Source organism: Lissotriton vulgaris, chromosome 11, assembly GCF_964263255.1.
Source record: "Lissotriton vulgaris chromosome 11, aLisVul1.2, whole genome shotgun sequence".
Taxonomy (NCBI): Eukaryota; Metazoa; Chordata; class Amphibia; order Caudata; family Salamandridae; genus Lissotriton; species Lissotriton vulgaris.
Genome location: NC_141699.1, coordinates 1,738,429 through 1,760,876, shown reverse-complemented (window position 1 = coordinate 1,760,876; position 22,448 = coordinate 1,738,429).

The window sequence follows — 22,448 nt, the reverse complement described above, 5'->3', positions numbered from 1 at the left end:
GGCTTTTCACCCCCTCCTGGACAAGAAACGAGAAGACAGGCTCCCTGTCCAAGATGTTAGTTTTGCCCCCCTTCCCTCCACTGTGATGTACAGTACTTAAAGGACATACCCCGAGAGAACTGATTTAACTGATTTTCCTCCGTAAGCGTTCATGGCACGTCTAGAGCAGACGTGACGGAGTTCACATGACGTCACATGCACCACCAGGGAAAGCAATAAAGATTCCATATGAATGAATATCACTGGCATAGTGTACACCACAGACTGAATTTTTTTGATTATCAATCAGTCGACGTTTATTTCGGGCAATGTGCCCATAACATGTAAAATCGTACACAATTCATCAAAAGAGGCCTAGGTGTAAGCCAATTAAGATCAGCATCACACAGAAGACAAAAGCAGTAATTAGGACCACGGCACAACATCTATAATTTCAGGAATCTAAAAATTGAGAAACTCGTGGCTCACAAATGTTCGCCAAGCCGCCGACCCTCGTCATAAAGCTGGGATGAAATAAAATGTAAATAAAATGTAGTTATACAACCCACGTGTGTCCGTACACCAGCTATCATGGAATCTCATGGGATAGGAGACAGATGTTCCAATCTAATCGCACAAGAAAAGTACATACAACAGGGCACAGCAAGAACTGGGAGGGGGAGGGGCATATCTGCTTCAGCTATGAGAAAAACTGTCAAGTAATTCCTTGTGCACACATTCTAAAAACCTGGGCTGCGCCATTTCATCCTACCTTTGAAATAAAGTGGGCAAAACAGTAACAAGTGCCCTTCTGTCTCAGCGTTTCCTTTGCAATGAAAACACTATTTCCAGAGCAGTTGCTTTGTACCTCTGGGCAGTGAAAGTCGCTCAGGGCAAGACACCTGCTGCAAACTTCAAGTCAAGTCAAGTCAAAATTTGTATAGCACTACTCACCCAGAGGGTCTCAAGGTGCTTGAGGGAGAGGGGTTCTCTACTTATCAAATAGCCAGGTTTTGAGTTGTTTTCTGAAGGAGAGGTGGTTCTGTGTAAGGCGGAGGTGGGTGGGGAGAGAATTCCAGGTTTTGGCCGCTAAGTAGGAGAAAGATCTTCCTCCCATGGTGGCTCTTCGGATGCGTGGAATCGCGGAGAGGGCTTGATTGGACGATCATAGTTGGCGGGTGGGGGTGTAAAAGGTCAGGCGCGTGTTGAGGTATTTGGGTACTAGGTCGTAGAGGGCTTTGTGTGCGTGGGTGAGGAGACGGAACGTTATTCTCTTGTTGACGGGGAGCTAGTGAAGGTCTCTCAAGTGACCCGATATGTGATTGTGGCGGGGTATGTCTAGGATGAGTCGGGCGGAGGCGTTCTGAATGCGTTGGAGCTTTTTCTGTAATTTTGCTATGGTTCCGGCGTAGAGGGTGTTTCCGTAGTCCAGTCGGCTTGTGACCAGTGCTTGGGTGACCGTCTTTCTTGTTTCGGTGGGGATCAATCGGAAGATTGTTCTGAGCATACGTAATATGTTAAAGCATGATGATGAGATGGCGTTAACTTGTTTGGTCATCGAGAGGGAGGCGTCTAGAATAAATCCCAGGTTGCGAGCATGGTTCATTGGTTTGGGTGCGCTGTCCAGGGCCGGTGGCCACCATGAGTCGTCCCATGCAGAAGGGGATGATCCTAGGATGAGGACTTCCGTTTTGTCTGAATTCAGTTTTAAGCGGCTGGTCTTCATCCACTCGGCTACGTTTTTCATCCCTTCGTGTAGGTTGGTTTTGGCGGTGTTTGGGTCTTTGCTGATGGAGAGGATCAGCTGTGTGTCGTCAGCGTAGGTACTTAGTTGTGTAGGACGCAATGCTCTTAGCTGCCAATAATAGCAGTAAAACTGTTTTTTGTTTTTTTTCACTATAAATAATTTACAGGCTCAAACTAAACAGAATTTTTTTTAACACTTCTTTTACGTTCCTCATACATAACGTGTTAGCTTCGGTCTAGACACAGAATTAGCTGTCTCACCGGCCGTAGGTAATTAATTAATCTGCTAAAAAAACAAGCATTGGCATAGCCAATAGGTTTCGCTTTTGGGACCTTATAAGTATTTCGTTATGCAGCGCAATATCCTCAGTGCAACAACATCAACTGTTGCATGCCTAAACACTTATAAGGTCCCAAAGGCGAGACCTATTGGCTATGCCAATGCTTGTTTAATATTAGTATTAGCCACACTGCAAAGCATCTGTGCTGCTTTATAACATGCCTACAACATATTGCCAAAGCCAATAGCTCTAATAGGCGAGATCTACTTGCTTTGCTCATGCTTGTTATATCTCCTGCAGCCGGAGGCAGCACAAGCAGGCCTGCAGTACAACTGGAAGTGCTTCCAGCGGAGGCAAGAATCTACCACGGCATTGTCATTTTTCATTTTAACACCGTGCCAAAGCAGAATCAGACTGGGACAGAAAATAGGCCTGGGCACCAGAATAAAAGTGGTCCCCATTAGTGAATTTAGACAACCCAAAAATTGCCTTACTTTTGTAAATCGGGCCAGTTTTGAACTTGTATAGACATGGTGCACAAGAGTTTTGCAGCTATGGAACTGCGTGCATGTGTTCTTAGTACAGGTCGCTGGGCTTCTTACAGAATCCCTTGCCCCAGGGAGACATAACAGGGGAGACGGAAATCACTACGTGGGAAAAGGCGGGAAAAGGAGACCGGTTGATGTGAGGATTGGCTGCATTTTGTTGATTGTTAGAAATAAAGGGCCTCATTTATGAGGCCGTGCGTCACTTTTACGACGCCGGTGCGTCACTTTTTGTGACGCACCAGTGGCGTATACAATGCGCCTTGTTGCGCCATATTTACAAAGTGACGCATCTAGGTAGATGCGTCACTTTGTAAACCCCTGCGCCACATTATACCTGCACCAGGTATAGCGTATGCAAGGGGGGCGTTTTGACGCAAGAAAGGGTCATAGAAGTGGCGCAGTGAAATCTATAAGATTTCACTGCGCCACTTTTAGGACACAAATGCGTCAATTTCTTACGCCTGCCTCACAGCAGGCGTAAGACTGACGCAGGCCCTTTCACATGGGGCTTGCCCCATGTGAAAGGATTAATTGCTGGAGTTGCGTCACTTTTGTGACACACTCCAGTAATGCGTCACTTTTGCGCCATACAGATACGTCAGAAATACTGGCGTATCTGTAACTCCTTGCGCAATGATGCGTCATATTGTAAACATGACGCATCATTGGTGTCGCAAGGAGGGCGCAGTGAAAAGTGACGCATCGCTGAATTCACGCAGCAATGCGTCACTTTTCATAAATGAGGCCCCATCAATCTGGAACGACTTGAAACAAGCTCCCCCAGCAGCTCAGGTACCTCCCCATCTCTGCAGGAATCCCGAAAAGTTCTCAAGACCTGGCCATTCGACTGAGCCTATCACATCCTGCAAGAGCATCGATACTCCCTGGGTGATTAGCCGTGCTATACAAATTGATTGATTGATTGATTCATTTATTGATTCCAACTGTTTCCAAGTTACAAACGGGCCATGAACATATTTGTGAATACTGACAAGTGGTGACCAGGGAATGGGGCAGTTGTAGTTGGTTGTTCCTCGGAGACTTCACCAGAGAGATTTGCGCCAGCAGTGACGACGCGTGTGTATGTGACATGCGTAACTCAAATTGCAGTTTGGAAATGCTGTCTGAGACACCCTGCCAGACCTGCCTTGCGTTATTATGAAGCTTCCTATTAAAACAGTCTCTAACCTTATCCTTGGCCTTAAACAAGCATTGGGAAAGCCACTAGGTCTCGCCTATGGAAGAACTATTGCCTTTACCAATATGTTTTCTATGTTTGTACACCAGCTTGGCTGCTGTTCAGCAAGGCTAGATGCTAGAGGTGGTAAGGAGAGTGGCATGCAGTGTAGTAAAAATAAAGTGTCGTGGAGTAGAGTGGGGTGTTATGGAGTGGTGTAAAGAATCCTGGAGTGACAGAGGTAGAGTGGAGTGAAGAGGGGTGTCATGGAGTGGCGTAGTGTGGAGTGGCATAATGTTGTGGAGGGAGTATTGTGTCGCAGAGTGAAAGGGTGTAGAGTGCCGTAGAGTTCAGAGGTGTAGAGTGGCATAGAGTGTCCGAGTGGAGTGGCATAGAAGGAGTACTGGAGTGACATAGACTGGAGTAGTAGAGTGGAGTAGTGTGTTGTTGAATAGAGTGGAGTAAAATGCCATGGAGTGGCGTAGATTGAAATGCATAGAGCATCGTATTGTGGAGTAGTGTCGTAGAGTTGAAGAGAGTTTAATGGTGCAGAGCGTCGTGGAGTGGGGTACAGTGGCCCAGAATGAAGTGGTATAAAGTACAATGGTCCAGAGTAGATTGGCTTAGAGTGCAGTGGCTTAGAGTAGAGTTGTGTCGATTCTATTGATGTAGAGTGTAGTGGTGTAAAGCAGAGTGGTGCAAAGTGGAGTAGAGTGGAGTGGTGCAGCATAGAGTGCAGTGACGTAGAGTGCAATGGTGTAGAGTGTGAGTTGGGCAGGGTGGATTGGTGCAGGGCGGAGTGCAGTTGTATAGAGTGCAGTGGCATAGAGTAGATTGTATCAGAGTAGAGAGAAATTGTGTATCAATCAATCAGGAGTTTGTTAAAGCGCAACTACTCACCCGTAAGGGTCTCAAGGCGCTAGGGGTGGGGGGGTGCAGGTTCCATTCCATCAAGGAGGGGGTCTGTCGAAGAGCCAGGTTTTGAGGTTTCTTGCGAAGATGGGGAGCGATGTTGTCTGTCTGAGGTGGAGCGGAAGGGCGTTCCATGCTTTGGCCGCGAGGAAAGAGACGGAACGGCCTCCCGATCTGGTCTTTCTGGTGCACGGGACCTCGGCGTAGGAGAGCTGGGCTGATCGTAGGGTCCTTTGGGGTGCGTGGAATTTGAGCCGGCTGTTCAGGTATGCTGGTCCGGTGCCGTGGAGGGCCTTGTGTGCGTGGGTGAGCATCTTAAAGGTGATTCTCGCCTCGACGGGGAGCCAGTGGAGTGTGCGCAGGTGCTGGGAGATGTGGCAGTGTTTTGGCAGGTTGAGGACCAGTCTTGCGGCGGCGTTCTGGATGTTCTGTAGCTTGCGGATTAGGTTTTTGTTTATTCCGGCGTAGAGTGCGCTGCCGTAGTCGAGTCTGCTGGTGACCAGGGCGTGAGTGACTGTCTTTCGGTGTTCGAGGGGGATCCATTTGAAGGTCTTACGAAGGAGGCGGAGGGTGTGGAAGCAGGAAGATGAGACAGAGTTGATCTGGCGGTCCATTTTGAGCTCGGAGTCCAGGATGATTCCCAGGTTGTGTGCGTGGTCTGTGGGGGTTGGCGGGTTTCCGAGGGCAGTGGGCCACCAGGTGTCGCTCCAGGCGTCGGGGTTTGGGCCCATGATGAGTACTTCTGTTTTGTTGGTGTTTAGTTGTAGGCAGCTGTTTTTCATCCATTTGGCGACGGCTTCCATGCCTTCTCGAAAGTTGCGTCTGGCGGTGTTGGGCTCGTTGGATAGGGAGAGGATGAGCTAGGTGTCGTCTGTGTATGACACGATGTTGAGTCCTAGGTTCTGACGATGGGGGCAAGTGGAGCCATGTAGACGTTGAAGAGCGTTGGGCTGAGGGAGGAGCCCTGGGGGATTCCGCAGGTGGTAGGTGTGGGGTCTGAGAGGGAAAGGGCAGTCTGACCCGTTGCGTCCTGCCGGAGAGGAAGGAGCAGATCCAGTCGAGGGCCTTGTCCTGGATTCCTGCGTCGTAGAGTCTGCGTATTAGGGTGCGGTGGGAGACTGTGTCGAACGCCGCTGATAGGTCTAGGAGGATGAGGGCTACTGTTTCTCCTTTGTCCAGTAGGGTGCGGATGTCGTCTGTTGCGGCGAGGAGGGTGGTTTCTGTACTGTGGTTTTTTTCTGAAGCCAGATTGGGAGGAGTCGAGGATTTTGTGTTCTTCAATGAATGTGGCGAGTTGGCTGTTGATGGCTTTCTCGATGACTTTCGCTGGGAACGGGAGCAGGCAGGTGGGTCTGTAGTTTTTGAGGTCGGTGGGGTCCGCTGAGGGTTTCTTCAGGAGGGGGTTGACCTTGGCGTGTTTCCAGTCGTTGGGGAACGAGGCAGTCGCCAGGGAGCGGTTGATGGTGTGGCAGAGCATGGGTGCGATGGTGTCAGCGGCTCTGTTGAAGATGTGGTGGGGGCAGGGGTCCGTGGGGGCCCCTGAGTGGATTGACTTCATTGTCTTCAGTGTGTCTAGTGTAGGGTAAAGTAGAGTGGCGCAGGATACAGTGTAGAGGTGTAGAGTTAAGTGGCATAGGGTGCAGTGGCATAGAGTCATGTACAGTGCAGTGCATGGAGTGCAGTGGTGCAGAGTAGATTAAAGTGGCGTAGAGTGCATTGGTGTAGAGATGAGTGGTGTACGGGGTAGTGCAGTTGCATAAAGTGCAGTGCTGCAGAGCGGTGTATAATTCAGTGGCGGATAGAGTAGAATGTCTTAGAGTGCAGTGGTGTAGAGTGCATTGGCGTGGATGGCAGTGGTGTGTAGAAGTGTAGAGTGCTGCAGAGCGCAATGGCATACAGTACAGTGGTGCAGAGTAGAATAGAGTGGCATAGAGTGTAGTGATGTAGAGCGCAGTTGTGTCGAGTGTTGTAGAGTGGAGTATAGTAGCGCAGAGTGATGTGGTGCAGTGGTGCAAAGTAGTCTGCGCACAGTGCATTGGTTTTGAGTAAAGATCTGTAGAGTGCATTGGGTGGAGTGCAGTGGTTTAGAGTAGAGTGCCGTAGAGTGAAGTGGCATAGAGTGCAGGGTTGGAATAGAGTGGCATAGAGTGGAGTGGAGTGGTGTAGAGTGTCCGAGTGGAGTGGCATAGAATGGAGTGCTGGAGTGACATTGAGTGTAGTAGTATGTTGTTAAATCGAGTGGACTTAAATGGCATGGAGTGGCGTACATGGAAATGCATCGAGCATCATATAGTGGAGTAGAGTTGTAGAGTGGAGTAGAGTTTAATGGAGCAGAGGGTCATAGAGCGGAGTGTTGTAGAGGGGAGTACAGTGGCTTAGAATGAAGCGTTATTAAGTACAGTGGTCAAGAGAAGATTGGCTTTGAGTGCAGTGGCTTAGAGTACAATGGTTTTGAGTAAAGTAGTGTAAAGTCTATTCGTGTAGAGTGTACTGGTGTAAAGTACAGTGGCGTAGAGTAGAGTGGTGCACAGTGGAGTAGAGTTTAAGTGCTGCAGCGTAGAGTGCAGTGGCATACAGTACAGTGGTGCAGAGTAGAATAGAGTGGCATAGAGTGAAGTGATGTAGAGCGCAGTGGTGTAGAGTGGTGCAGCATGCAGTGAGACAGAGCACAATTGTGTACAGTGGCGTAGCGTGCAGTGGCGTAGAGTTCAATGGCGTAGAGTGCAGTCTTGCAGAATAGAGTGTCTTAGAGTGCATTGGTGTACAGTGCATTGGCATAGAGTGTATTGCGTTAGACTGCAATGGAATAGAGTAGAGTATTGCACAGTAGAGTGCAGTGGCATACAGTACAGTGGTGCAGAGTAGAATAGAGAGGCATAGAGTGAAGTGATGTAGAGTGCAGTGGTGTAAAGTGTTGTAGAGTAGAGTATAGTAGCGTAGAGTGCAGTGGTGCAGAGTAGTTGTATACTGTGCATTGGTTTTAAGTAAAGTGGAGTAGAGTACATTGGGTGGAGTGCAGCGGTTTAGAGTAGAGGGTTGCACAGCGCAGTGGCATAGAGTAGAGTGGTGTAGAATGGCGCAGCATAGAGTAGTTGTATCTATAATTCTTTGGGTAAACATAAGTCTAAATACATAGTTAATCTGACACTAGGCCAGACCTGAACATAATATGAAGTGTAGTGATATAGAGTGCAGTGGTGTAGAGTGTTGTAGAGTAGAGTATAGTACCGTAGAGCGCAGTGGTGTAGAGTGTTGTAGAGTAGAGTACAGTAGCGTAGAGTGCAGTGGTGCAGAGTAGTTGGCATACAGTGCATTGGTTTTGAGTACAGTGGTGTAGAGTACTTGGTTGGTTATCGTGTTGAATTAATGTTTCTGTGATAGTGCTCAGATAAGAGTGAGAAATGGCTCTCACTGCCACAAGCACAAATCAATAATTTGTGTGTAGAGCACTCAGGGTCTCCATTCAAGATCTACATTAACAATGAATGTGTCCCTCGTTGACACCAGACACAGGCCCACATGTGAGTAGGGCGAGGGGCAGGGCACTTGGCAATGTTTGCTGATAGGGTGCCGGCTATGAAGCTGCATACAGGGGTAGGACAGTAAGGGGGTGCCAGGCTTCAGGGTATGATGCTGGAACAAGGTTGAGGGGAACCAGATTTTGGGGCTGTGGTGTTAGGGTGGGGTATGCTGGGACATCAGGGTTTGTGTATGTTTTGTGTGAAGTTTGGTAGGAGGATAGATATGTGGCTGAGTTAAGTGGTTGGGGTATTCAGATGCAGGTATGGGGCTACGTTTGATTGTTTAGTTTGCAGTGTTGCCAGATTGCTAGCGTGGCGCTGTTTTGCACAGCCCACATCGCGTGTATTGGAATCTGTGCATATTAGTCCTCGTAGCGCTTACTGCAAGTTCGCATTGCTCCTCATTCAATCTGAGGCTGATTGTGCCTGTGCCTCTACCCACATCATAGCGCTATCCCTGCTTGTGCCCCAATCTCGTCCTGGTTGCTTTCGTTTTGCTGGCATTTTTGTTAATGTGCCTCCCAGCCCGCCTCTCCACCCCGCTCCCGCCTCCCAGCTGACCCTCCATCGCTCCGCCCCACTCCACTATCCACTTATGTCAGATGCACTTGCGAGCAGCGTTCACGCGTTGCGGACGCGCCCTATGCGCGCCGAAGGTGCGCCAAAGGTAAGCCCGTCTACGCCCGTCCGTGCCTGGACCGCGCCCAGCGCCAGACCCCCTCGCCCATAAAACCCACTTCACCCGCATAACGTATGACGCCGCAACCCTCTCAGCACTTAACCCCGGCCACTTCCAAACTGCTACCAAGCCGCCCCAGGACACACCCATTGACCCTTCACCTGCCACTCCTGCAAGTTCGACTGCATCAGGTCCCACACCAAATCCACAAACTCCAAACTGAGCTCCGACACTAACCACCTAAAGTGCATCCTGCTCAACACCCGCTCGGTCCACAGACACGCCACTGAACTTTGGAACCTACTCGACACCACATCGCCGGACGTCGCCTTTCTCACAGAAACCTGGATGAACGCCTCATCAGCACCCGACATCGCCATAGCCATCCCAGACGGCTACAAGATCATCCGAAAGGACAGCATCAACCAAACAGGAGAAGGCATCGCCATCGTCCATAAGAACACCACCCGCATCACAAACAGTTCCGACGATAACCTCGCAGACGCCGAACACCTTCACTTCCAGATCCACACCGACCCCAAGACCACACTCAGAGGCACCCTCATCTACAGACCACCAGGACTCCGCACACAATTCAGCGAAGACATCACTGATTTCATCAGCCCACATGCCCTCCCCTCCGAGGACTACATTCTACTGGGAGACCTCAACTTCCACCTGGAAAAGAATAACGACAGCAACACCACCACCCTTCTGGACAACCTCGCCTATCTCGGACTCAAACAACTTGTTGACACCCCCACCCACTATGCCGGGCACACGCTCGACCCATTCTTCACCTCCAGCAAGCACATCTCTTTCAGTCACACCACAGTTCTCCATTGGACGGACCACAGCTGCGTTCACTTCAACTACAGAAAGACTACGACCCACAACCACCCACAACCAATTCCCCGCAGAAACTGGAACAAAATTACCACCGACCAGCTCTTCACATCGCTTCTCCAAAACCCTCCCCGTCAAATCATCGGACCCAAACCAAGCAGCCACTAACCTCACACAATGGATCACCCACAGCGCTGACGAATTAGCACCCCTGAAAAACCATCAAATCAAGCAAGGTAGCAAAAAAGCCCCTTGGTTCAATGATGACCTTAAGAAATCCAAAAAGATCTGTCGCACCCTCGAGAAAGCCTGGCGAAAAAACCCAACCACTGATAATCTGGCCACCTTCAAGAACGCCACCCGCAAACACCACCAGCTGATCGATCCACCAAGAAATCAGCATTCAAGGATCGACTTTACAACAACGCCCACAACAGCAAGGAACTATTCAACATCGTCGAAGAGTTTGCCAGCCCCACCGCCGGCACCAACAACATCACTCCCTCCCAAGACCTCTGCGACTCTCTAGCCTCGTTCTTCCACAACAAAATCGCTGACATACATAACAGCTTTGGAGACCAGTCCACCCCACCCACCCCCGAACTTAAACCCCCCTCCAACAAGCTTTGCGCCTGGAACCCAATCACCACTGAAGACACCATCCGCCTGATGAACTCCATCCACTCCGGATCGCCAACCGACCCTTGTGCCCACCACATTTTCAACAAAGCAGACTTCATTATCGCACCCCATCTCCGAGACGTCATCAACTGCTCCCTCAACTCTGCTACCTTCCCGGAAAGCTGGAAACATGCCGAACTCAGCGCCCTCCTGAAGAAACCCACAGCAGACCCCACTGAACTTAAGAACTACCGCCCCATTTCGCTACTCCCATTCCCTTCCAAAATCATTGAGAAAGCCGTCAACAATCAGCTCGCCGCCTTCCTCGAATCCAACAAATCCCTCGACCCTTCACAATCCGGCTTCCGAGCCAAACACAGCACCGAGACTGCCCTCATCGCAGCAACAGACGACATTCAAACTCTACTGGACAACGGAGAAACAGCTGCCATCACCCTACTTGACCTCTCCGCAGCCTTCAACACAGTCTGCCATAGCACCCTTATACAACGCCTCAGCAACGTCGGAATACAAGGAAAATCACTGGACTGGATCATCTCGTTCCTCGCTGGAAGAACCCAGAGAAGTCTGCCTCCCCCCTTTTAGATCAGAGGCCACCAAAGTCATCTGCGGCGTACCACAAGGATCATCACTCAGTCCCACCCTCTTCAACGTATACATGAGTCCCCTCGCATCCATCGCGCGCCAACACAACCTCAACATCATCTCCTACGCAGACGACACCCAGCTAATTCTCTCCCTCACCAAAGACCCAAACACCGCCAAAACCAACCTATACGAAGGGATGAAAGAAGTAGCCGAGTGGATGAAGAACAGCCGTTTAAAACTGAACTCGGACAACACGGAAGTCCTCATCTTAGGATCATCCCCCTCCGCCTGGGACGACTCATGGTGGCCACCGGCCCTGGGAACCGCACCCATACCAATGGACCACGCACGTAACCTGGGCTTCATCCTGGACTCCTCCCTCTCGATGACCAGACAAGTCAACGCCGTCTCATCATTATGCTTCAACATCCTACGTATGCTCAAAAAAATCTTCCGTTGGATCCCCACCGAAATAAGAAAGACGGTCACCCATGCACTGGTCACAAGCCGACTGGACTAAGGAAACACCCTTTACGCCGGAACCACAGCCAAACTACAGAAAAAACTCCAAAGCATCCAAAACACCTCAGCCAGACTCATCCTAGACATCCCCCGCCAAGCTCACATTTCCGGTCACCTGAAAGACCTCCACTGGCTCCCCGTCAACAAGAGAATAACGTTCCGTCTCCTCACCCACGCACACAAAGCCCTCTACGACCTAGGACCCGAATACCTCAACACGCGCCTGTCCTTTTACACCTCCACCCGCCAACTACGTTCGTCCAATCAATCCCTTGCCGCAATTCCGCGCATCCAAAAATCCACCATGGGGGGAAGATCCTTCCTCTACTTAGCGGCCAAAACCTGGAATTCTCTCCCCACCCACCTCCGCCTTACACAGAACCACCTCTCCTTCAGAAAACAACTAAAAACTTGGATATTCGATAAATAAAATACCCCCCTCCCTCAAGCGCCTTGAGACCCTCTGGGTGAGTAGTGCGCTATACAAATTTTAAACTTGACTTGACTTGACTTAAACTTTTTTTAAACTTAACTTGAGGTATGGAAGACTCCAGACTTGTGGATGCTCCTAGACTTTGGAGGTACTGGTGTGCCAGGTATGGAGGTTTGTTTGTTTTTGAGGTATGTAAAGACTGAAGTCAAGTGGTTGTATTTAGAGGTTTGAGGTGCACCTCCCTTCATCTAATGTGCTCCTGGGGCCCTGAGTATGAGAGTCCAGCAAGGGTATGTGCTATTTATTAAAGCCATTAAAATCCGAACACCCCTGAGTTCGGAATTTTTCAGATGAAATAAATTACACCTATTCTGAGTTTTTGGGGGGAATAACACACAGGTGTTGGAGTTTTGCACACCAAAATCCACATGTCACTGAATGATGTACTCGTTACAGCTACCTTCCCAGGGAGCTGGAAAGACGCCGAGATCAACGCTCGACTCAAGAAACCCAAGGCGGACCCAAAGGACCTCAAGAACTTTTGACCCATCTCCCTGCTCCCGTTCCCAGCGAAAGTCATTGAGAAAACCGTCAACAGACAACTGACCCACTTCCTTGAGGAGAACAACATTCTGAACTCCTCCCAATCCGGTTTCCGCAGCAATCACAATACCGAAACTGCCCACATCGCCACCACCAACGACGTTAGGGCCCTCCTAGACAACAGCGAAACCGCGGCCCTCGTCCTCCTGGACCTCTCGGCCGCCTTCGACACCGTCTGCCACCATACCCTGCGCACACGCCTCCACGACGCAGGGATCCGCGACAAAACCCTGAACTGGATCATCTCCTTCTTCACCGGCAGAACCCAGAGAGTCCGCCTCCCCCTTTCAGATCCGAAGTCACCAGGATCACCTGCGGCATACCCCAAGGATCATCCCTCAGCCCAACCCTTTTAAACATCGGAATGGCACCGCTTGCTAACATCGTCCGATTGCACCACCTCAACATCATCTCGTATGCCAATGATACCCAGCTGATCCTCTCCCTCGCCAAGGACCCGACCAACGCCAAATCCAACCTCCACGAGGGAATGAAGGCCGCCGCAGAGTGGATAAAGACCAGCAGTCTGAAACTGAACTCTGACAAGACGGAGGTCCTCATCCTCGGCTCTACCCCCACCGCATGGGACGACTCCTGGTGGCCGGCCACGCTGGGAGCTGCCCCGACACCCACCAACCATGCACGCAACCTGGGGTTCATCCTGGACTCAACGCTCTCCATGACCCAGCAAGTCAAGGCTGTCTCCTCCTCCTGCTTCAACACCCTCCGCATACTCCACAAGATCTACAGATAGATCTCCACCAAAACCAGAATGACGGTCACCCAAGCCCTCGTCAGCAGCAGGCTGGACTACGACAACGCCCTCTACGCAGGAACCACGGCCAACCTCCAGAAAAGACTTAAACACATACAAAACGCCTCTGCACGCCTCATCCTCGGAATCCCTCGCCACAGCCATATCACCGCCCACCTGAAAGACCTGCACTGGCTCCCGGTCAACAAGAGGATCACCTTCAAGCTACTTACCCATGCTCACAAAGCACTCCACAACTTCGGACCAGCATACCTCAACAAACGGCTCACCTTCTGCACCCCAAACAGCCAGCTTCGCTCCGCTGACCTCGCCCTCCACACCGTTCCACGCATCCACCGAACGACCACCGGCGGTAGATCCTTCTACCACCTCGCCGCCAAGACATGGAACACCCTCCCCACCATCCACCTGCGACAGAGCCAGGACTTACTGACCGTCAAGAGACTCCTCAAAACCTGGTTGTTCGATCAGTAGCTGCTCATCCCCACCACCTCTAGCGACTTGAGACCCTCAAGGGTGAGTAGTGCGCTCTACAAATGTTTTGATTGTTTGATTGATTGAATAAATTACGGCTGCTTTGAACTGTGATAATTTAACAAAGAGTGTGGACTTCACCAGGTAATTACTATGTGCAGTAAATTCTTCGGATTTCTGACCCCTGCGTAAACAGGATGTTGAGTAAAGGTTCGGCCCACTCGCATGATCCGGGCCTTAAACCGAGCCTGGGAGGGGAGTCCTTTCTGGGAGGCGCCTTTGGTCATGTTGTCTTGCTTGCTTAGTTTGATCAAGGCCCGAGCTTCTGAATTCAGTTCCCTTTGTTGCCCCCGCCATGATACGCCATTACAACCTACTAGGAGTTTTTTTCTTATTCTGTGAAATTTACGCCGCCCTTAGGAGAACCCATTTCTTTATGTTGTAGAACATGGAGACGTGCATGCTGGCTCTTCGAAGCCTGCCCGCTGCTGAATTCAATTTATGCCTCTCTTGTGGTGTATAAATATATATATGTGCTGCAATTAAGGTAAGGAATGAGATGGGCGCCCGAAGAACACATTTATATTTTCTTCACGTCAGTTTGCCCTGATGGAGTGTATTTTTAATTCACTATTTTGATACATTTCTGAACCTTTCGCAGAAGCCAAAAGGCGTGTGATGGTTGTGGCTGTTCCACTCCAAGGCTGACCTGGTCTGTATGTTTTGCGTGTAATCTGATGTCATTTGTTGTCTGGAGGTGCATGTTGCAGCATCTCTATGTGATTGTCACTCTATTTGTGCCTGTGATCTTTGGAAGATTTTACAGGCTATGTTTTTAAGCCTTGATCTTTTAAAATATTATTTTTATTTTCTGAGTCACCTCTAACCATGGAGGTATCAGAGAAAGTAACACGAGTGGAGTAAATGAAACAATTGAAAATGCAAGTTTAATTGGTGTATGACATTACAACGCATGCCTTTACAACGCGGTTTTTACAACAAAAACCTTTACAACGTATAGTGCTTTGGGGTGCTGGATAGTGAATAGTTTAATTTACTATTCCAACTCCAGTCCGCTGGACACTAGGCAAGGTGTTGGATAGTCAATTAAACTTATTCCCTATCCTAGAGCGCCCCCCAGTGCAATGCGTTGTAATGGTTTGCGTTGTAAAAGTTGCGTGGTAAAGGCACTGCGTGGTAAAAGTTGCGTTGTAAAGGATGTTTCCTGTTTAATTGCATAGAAACAGTTACTACAGGTATAAAGGTGTATGGTATGGACTACCCATACTTAAACTACCAAAAGAGCATTATAAGAAGAGACCTGGTATTTCATACGTACAACAACCACACCATGCCAAGGGTGTAGCAAGCACGAACCCAGGTGGGTGCAGTCATCATAGAAGTACAAATTCACGTGCCAATCCCAACCTCCAACCACCCAAAACCGTGCTGTGTCCAGACACCGTCATTTTAAACCGAGTCCAGCCACAAACACACAGACAGTCAGGCCACAAGTCCTATAAAAAGAAGTGGGGGGACTGACCAAGTAAAACAAAATGCAATTGACCTCATGACATCATGACGTAGCACTATAAAAAAAAATGCTATTTAAATTATTTGTGTAAATATGGGGACAGACTAACCCATCTGACAGTCTTACAGGGGCCGATTCACAGAACTAACTTAAGACAAAATCCTAAACTTACTACTTTTGGTATTCACAGAAGTTAGGATTTTGTCTTAAGTTTAAGACAGACTTAAGACAGATTCCTAACTTCAGTCTGTCTTAAGTCTGTCTTAAGACAAACTTAAGACAAAATCCTAACTTCTGTGAATACCAAAAGTAGTAAGTTTAGGATTTTGTCTTAAGTTAGTTCTGTGAATCGGGCCCAGTGTGTCTGCATTTATATACTGGGACAGAACAAGGCAAAAGCTGCCTCTCTTAAGTACCTGTGAAGAGAAGGCAAGCTGTGTGCCTTTGTTTCCCTCTGTGGCATTTACATTTTTAAATGTAAGGTTCCAAGCGGCCCCCTGGCAGCATATACAAACAAAAGGAGGCCGGATGGCCCCTTATCTTTAGCCCAGGTGGAGGTAAAAAGGCTCCCTCCCTGCCTGCATGTTGCTGCTGGGAATGAAAAGCAGGCAACGTGCAGGCGCTGCTGAACATGTCCTGGTGTCTGAAAAATGACACCGGGACAAGTTCAGCATATTTCTGGGGGGCCCAACTTCTTGGCAGGGGGGATGGCGTTCACCCTGTGAAAAGAGTGGGGGGACGCCATGTACCTGCGCTGCAGACCCTTCCTTCCAGACCTCGAGTCGCGATATGGCTTCTAATGCACAGGAGCAGAGTCACGTGCCCAGGATCAAACATCACGTGCACATGCGCAGCTGCCAATGCCGGGGCTCACCCACGAGCACCCCAAATGTCAGCGCAAAGCCTCAAATTGCCAGGCATAGCCCCATCCAGATGGGCACTGCCAATTCTGGTGCACAAATGATAAATTTGTTACTTACTTATGAGAATTGCTGTGTGTGGGGGGAGGAGTTGCACGTTTAAAAGTTAGCTTAGACTGATGTGTGAGATCCGAATTATGGGTGGAATTGGGTGAGCTGGAATATATTTGAAAAGAGTGACGTTAATAGTTTTATGTTAAGAACACAGATTAGCATGTTTTTACATTTCCTTTCAGCCAGGAATAATGAATGTTTGTGTGCTGTACAATGGACTCAGCCATGGGAATGTTTTAGCCTTGAGGCTAAGTAAACAGATTCAAGCATTTCCCAACGTGTTGTTTTTTCTGTGCCAATTTCATGAAGGCTTCAAGCAGTGACTAATGCACATTTCAGCTTCTGATGGGTTGCTATCAGTACATGGGATGTTGTAATGTGTCTAGAACAGTATCATATAGTCAGGGCCACTGGAACTATGCGGTAGGAGAGGGACAATTTATGCAGCAGGGTTGAGTAAATTATGCACAAGTAAAGACAAATTATGCAGCGCAATGCGGTTTGTTTTGTGACAGCATTTGTAGGAAAGGGCCCCTTTTTGCATGGTTACCCCAATTTTTTGTCTGACATCTGATGCAACCTGACTTGATGTGCCCTGGGTCCCTGCCAATCAGGTTCCCAGGGCCCGTGTTCTTTCCCAAAACTGTATTTTTGTACCCCCCAATTACCACCTCTGGCCACAGATAGGCTCCTTGTAAAAGGTACCATGGGTACCAAAGGCACTGTGACCAGGGAAGGCCTCTAAGGGCTGCAGCACCTATTGTGCCACCCTTAGAGGTCCTGTACCTTAACACCCACACGCTGCCATTGCAGATTGCGGGTTTTGGTGCAGAGAAAAGTGAAGAGTCGACATGAGACATGGACATGGCGCATCCCAGTGTGCCATGCCTACAACCCACTGCCTGAGGCCTAGCTAAGCCACCCCTCTAGCACTAGCCTCGGACGAGGGTACAGTAGCATGAGCCCTGTACCCCTACAGTGTCTAAGACCCTTCTTAGACATTGCAAGTGTAATAAGCCATAAAGAGTACATGGTCTCGGAGTTGGTCATTACGAACTCCACAGCTCCCTAATGGCTTTACTTAAACCTGGGAAGTTTGGTATCAAACTCCTCAGCACATTAAACCCACACTGACGCCAGTGTGTGATTTAATGTAAAATGCACTCAGAGGGCAACTTAGAGATGCCCCCTGAAAATCGACCAGCCTGGTGTGGTTCCTGAATGACTGCCGGGAATTTGCCACCACCAGACAGGTTTCTGGACCCCTGGGTTGAGAGCTTCTGCTCTCTGGGGCCAGAAACAAAGCCCATCCTGGACCGAGGTGTGGTGCCCCCTCCCCCAGGAAAGGCTGCGTCCATGAACGGGAAGATTCAAAGTTTTGCTGCCTTTGTGAGCTGTCCCTGCCTTTTGCTGCCCCCAGCAACTAGCTTCCACTGGTTCTGTCCCCCATTTTGGGTGGGAGAAACGGTTGGAAAACTGAGCTAGGAGGAGAGGTGTGCCCACCTTTGCCAACCCCACCCCTCAGGTGGGGAAGCAGAGACAAAGCACACATCTGTCCCCTCCATCTTGAAGATGAGGGGACCCAACCAAATAAGGAAGAGGTTCATGCCCCCTCCCACTGGAAGGTGCCATAATATGGGGTGTACCCACCCCAAGGAAAGGACCCTGAAACTTGCCTCCTCAGATTCAAGGAAGAAAGAAGAAGGACCGAAGATCCGGGCTGATCCAGGAAGAAGAGGACACCTACTGCTTTGGCCCCAGCTCTACCGGCCTGCCCCACATCCGACTTGCCTAAAGCAAAGAACCTGGTGTGTCCAGCAGCCGCCCAAAGCCCAGAGGTCCATCCCTGCACTCAACTTACAGACTCTGTCTCCTGTGAGCACCGGATTTGCTCAACAGACTCCAAGACCAGAATCCAGATTCCTGCCTCTGCACCACCCTACACCCGATGCCCAAGGCCCGAATTTGAGTGGCCCAACACCACAAGGACGTCTCCCCAGCAATCCTAACCTGGGATATGGTGATCCCCGACCTCTTTCATCCCTTAAGACAACGCCTGCAGCCTCAACCTGAAGGGTCCACTGACCACAAACGGAGCTGGACAACACCCCTGCACCCGACGCCCCACGGCCTTGGGTGGCCCAACTGATGGTATCCAGGCATCCCCCAAGAGTCCAACATACCTCTCCTTTAGGAAGCCTCCCTGCCCGAGTCAGCAGCATCTTTGCCGAACTGGAAGTCTCCATTAAGAGTCACACGATCCCTGAAATCTCTGTGGCACCCTGCACCCGGCTGCCACTGGTAGTGCAGCCCCTGTGCCGATTTTTGGCCCCTGCAGTGCTGACCATAACCCTACGAGCTTTGCACCCACACCCAAATGGTCTGCTCGTAAGCAGTCCCTAACCGAAGGCCTCCTTAGCCCCATTAGCTAATATTGGGCCCATGCACTCTGCACCCGGCCTCCAAAGTGCAGCTGGTGGTCCAACTCGAGTGCCTACCTAGACCTTGGGGAACCTTGGTCCTAACTCCCAGAACTCCCACTTGTGAGATGTTTACTCACCTGTGAAACCGATAACCATATTTTGCCCATAGGAAGCCATATTATGAGATTTCGGGCCTAAAAATGTTTTACGTCTTGAACTGTTATTTTGTATGTGAACAACGGTAACTATAACTCAAGTCAACAAAAGTTTTACTTACCTTGTATTGTTAGATCCTTAGGTGTGGTATCTAGGCATACCACCTTCAGTACTCTAAATCTAAAAGTAATGTAAAAGTAATCAAAAGGTATTCTAAAAGTAATTACTGTGTAATTTAACCTGCTTTTCAAAACCATTACAACCTGTAACAATTGCAAATCCATTCCCAATTATATTCCTATGCTAAGGTTTGCAATTTAAAGTACATTTTACCTGTCTGTATCAAGTCCTGCTTGGCTCTAGAAAAAAAACTACAAGTATACCTTCTTTATAGTTACCCTGTGGGTCTGGATTCTGTCTCTGAGTGTGTGTAATCAATCCTTGAGTGAGTGAGTACAATATATGCTTAACATACACCCTGGATAAGCCTGTCAGCTTGCCCACACTAGCATGAAGAGGGCTGTTAGTACTTACCTAATTCAGCCTCTGCTATACCTTTGGGGAATCCATGGACACTGTGCACACTATACCTTACTTTGGTATAGTATATCCAAAGCCGGCTTCCTACCGTATTACTTCATTATTTTCTCATGTATGCACTTGTTAAAACTGTCTGAGCATAGTTGCACTCGTTAGTACCAGTTTAATATCAAAATATATCAATTAGCAACAGAAAAATGACCAGTCAACCTTTGAAAAGGGTGTTCCACTTTGTAAAGTCTGTTCCACTGCGCGGCAGCATGTGTTGCTATGTTTTAGTAACATTTGAACCGTTTGAGCTAGAAACAAATTTCTTTTTTTTGGGTTAAAATCTGTAGATTATGCAGATGATGGAATATGTCGAAAATTCAGCAAATCCATCATTTTGCAAAAAACACTGCTGCCGTACAAGCGCATAGTTCCAGTAGCTTGAATATTGTTTTTAACAAAAATACAATTATGACTTTATTATTGTTATTCTTACTACATCATCTACACAAGGGCAGTATCGTTCTCGGAAGTCTGGCTTTTTTATGCCACCCAAGCCCCTCTTTTCAGTGTTTCTGCAGCCCTGATGTTAGAAGATGTGATAATTACTTAAATAATAAAATGTTTTGAACAGAAAAAAAATATGTGTGGTGGGTGGGCTTCTGAGGGCATCTCCACCCTGGCAGCACAGCTCTCAACCTCAGCCAGGGAAGACAGCAGGCATATGTTTCACTTGAAATGAGCCCCCAACCTGTGTGGTAAGAGTCTGGGGGGCAATGAAGCAACCCTGTTGAAGACAGATAGGCGATCACCGCACTTCAGGTCATTAAAGACACTGTCTCCACAGTGCTCAATTTGAGCCGGTGATTTCCAGTGCTCGGCACCGGCACTTAATTGTCAACATCAGGGCTTGTGACAGTCTGCCACGAGGTGGCGCTGTCTGGCTATTTTAGAGATGGACACAACAGCGATTATTTATTGCTGCCCAATACATTCTTATAGCTTTGGGGGCCTGAAAAAGTCATAATTATCACACTTGTAGGCGTGTAACGGTTAGTATTTCTGTTGTTACTATCATTGGCAGCATGGCAGGGGCTAGCTGCAGCGGCCTCCTGACTAGAGCCATGGAACTCACTTTGTTTACAAATTAAGCAGTCTCCAGACCTGAACTTTTCACCTACATATCACTGATTTTAGTTGTTAGACTAATTAGTTCAATTAAAGCAAAACAAAAGAACATCCAGAATGCATTAGGCTAGCACAGAAAAATCCAGGACTGGAAACAGTGTCTCAGTTGCCCTGGAGACAGGTGGTCACCCTGCAGGCAGGCATGCAGTCTTGATTCTGGGCAGCCTGTGTAGACAAAGTAATATAGCCAGGGCCCAGGAAATATGTGGCAGAGGAGGGCCAAATTATACAGCAAGGCTGAGTAAATTATGCGGCAAGAAAAACCCAATTATGCAGCATAATGCTGCACATTCTTTAATAGTATTTCTTCATTATTTTGACAATTTTTACACTTCTTAATCACTGTCTGGGCTTTGATTGAACCTCATCAGTACCAATTTAATACCCAAATACAGAAATAACAACAGAGAGGTGACCAGTCAACTTTTGCAAAGGGCCTTCAACGGTGCAGCAACGTGTCACTGCGCTTTTAGTAACTTTTAAACCGCTTGTGCTAGAGACAACTTTTTGTTAAAATTTGCAGATTATGCAGCATTAGATAAATTATGTGACAAATGCGGCAAATCCATAATTATGCCAAAAATGCTGTGACTGCACATTTGCGTAATTTCAGTGGCCCTGAATATAGCTCTTCTCCCCCCTGCACAAGTTGATGTGCTGCAGTCAGGCGCAAGGAGAGCTGCGCGTGCCCATCCCAGTGCTCCTCGGCAGTAAATAGGTGAGTGGTGGTGGTCCTGATGAAGGGTACAGCACCGACCCTGCACAAGTAAACATGGCTCTCAGAGACCAACTCCAGATGGTTTTGAAGCCCCTCACTCCCCATATGCAGTAGATGTTGTATCTTGGTCAGACCGCAATCTGAGGAACCAGAGGCCTGAACTCAAGTCCCAGCGCTCTCACTGGGCCAAACAATGTTTATTAACTAACAACACATTCACTAAGTCTCAGCTCACTTGCCAGCCTCCAAAATGCACCTTAGCTAATCGTGTGCTACCCAACATCAATAGAATTTTTCCCATGTAAATTATTTAATTTAAATTAATTGTTACGTTGGGATGTGTTAGGACAAGGCAGTGCTTAATATGTGCTGGTGCTCGGCAGCAGCCCTTAATTCTTAACACCGGCACTTGTTTATGACAATCCACCACATGGTGGTGATCCATCCATCCACCCACTCACCCACCCACTCAGCCAGCCACCCAGCCACCCACCCAGCCAGCCACCCAGCCACCCACCCACCCATCCATCCACCCATTCTTCCATCCATCCATCCATCCATCCATCCATCCATCCATCCATCCATCAATCTATCCATCCATCCATCCATCAATTACCAGTGCAGGCAGGACAACTTTATAAGCCCTGGAAGTGTGCCAATGGCCACATTCGAGGAAGATGTATGACCATGTTGGCAGTGGTGGTGCAACCTGCAGTGCTTTCCTGTAAAATACCCTTACAGTTATTTTTCTACAAATGAAGCCCTGAGGGGTTTTAAGTCAACACGCACATGGAACACAGACATTAGAAGCAGGGCACTGACACAAAGGTATGTAACCCACTGGCCGTGTGTCATTCACAGACTCCTGGAGGGCATGGCGGGTTTGAATACTTTGCCAGGCCTGTTCTGGTATGTGGTTACGCCTTCAGAAATATACACTTGCTGCGATGAGTGAGTACTCCGACCAAGCTGCAGCTTTCCATGATTAATCCATATCTAATAATCCATATTTGGAAAGCATGAACATACCAACCCCTAAAATATCATGGCGCTGGGGGCCGTCGGGGAGATTAAGTGAGCTATTGCCCAGTGTCGCAGGTTGCTGAGCTGTGCTGCTGCCAGCGTCGGGGATCAAACTCTGAACCCTGTGCTCCTGAGTCAGCCGCTCTGGCCGCTGCGGCACACCTCTCCCTCCCGCAGG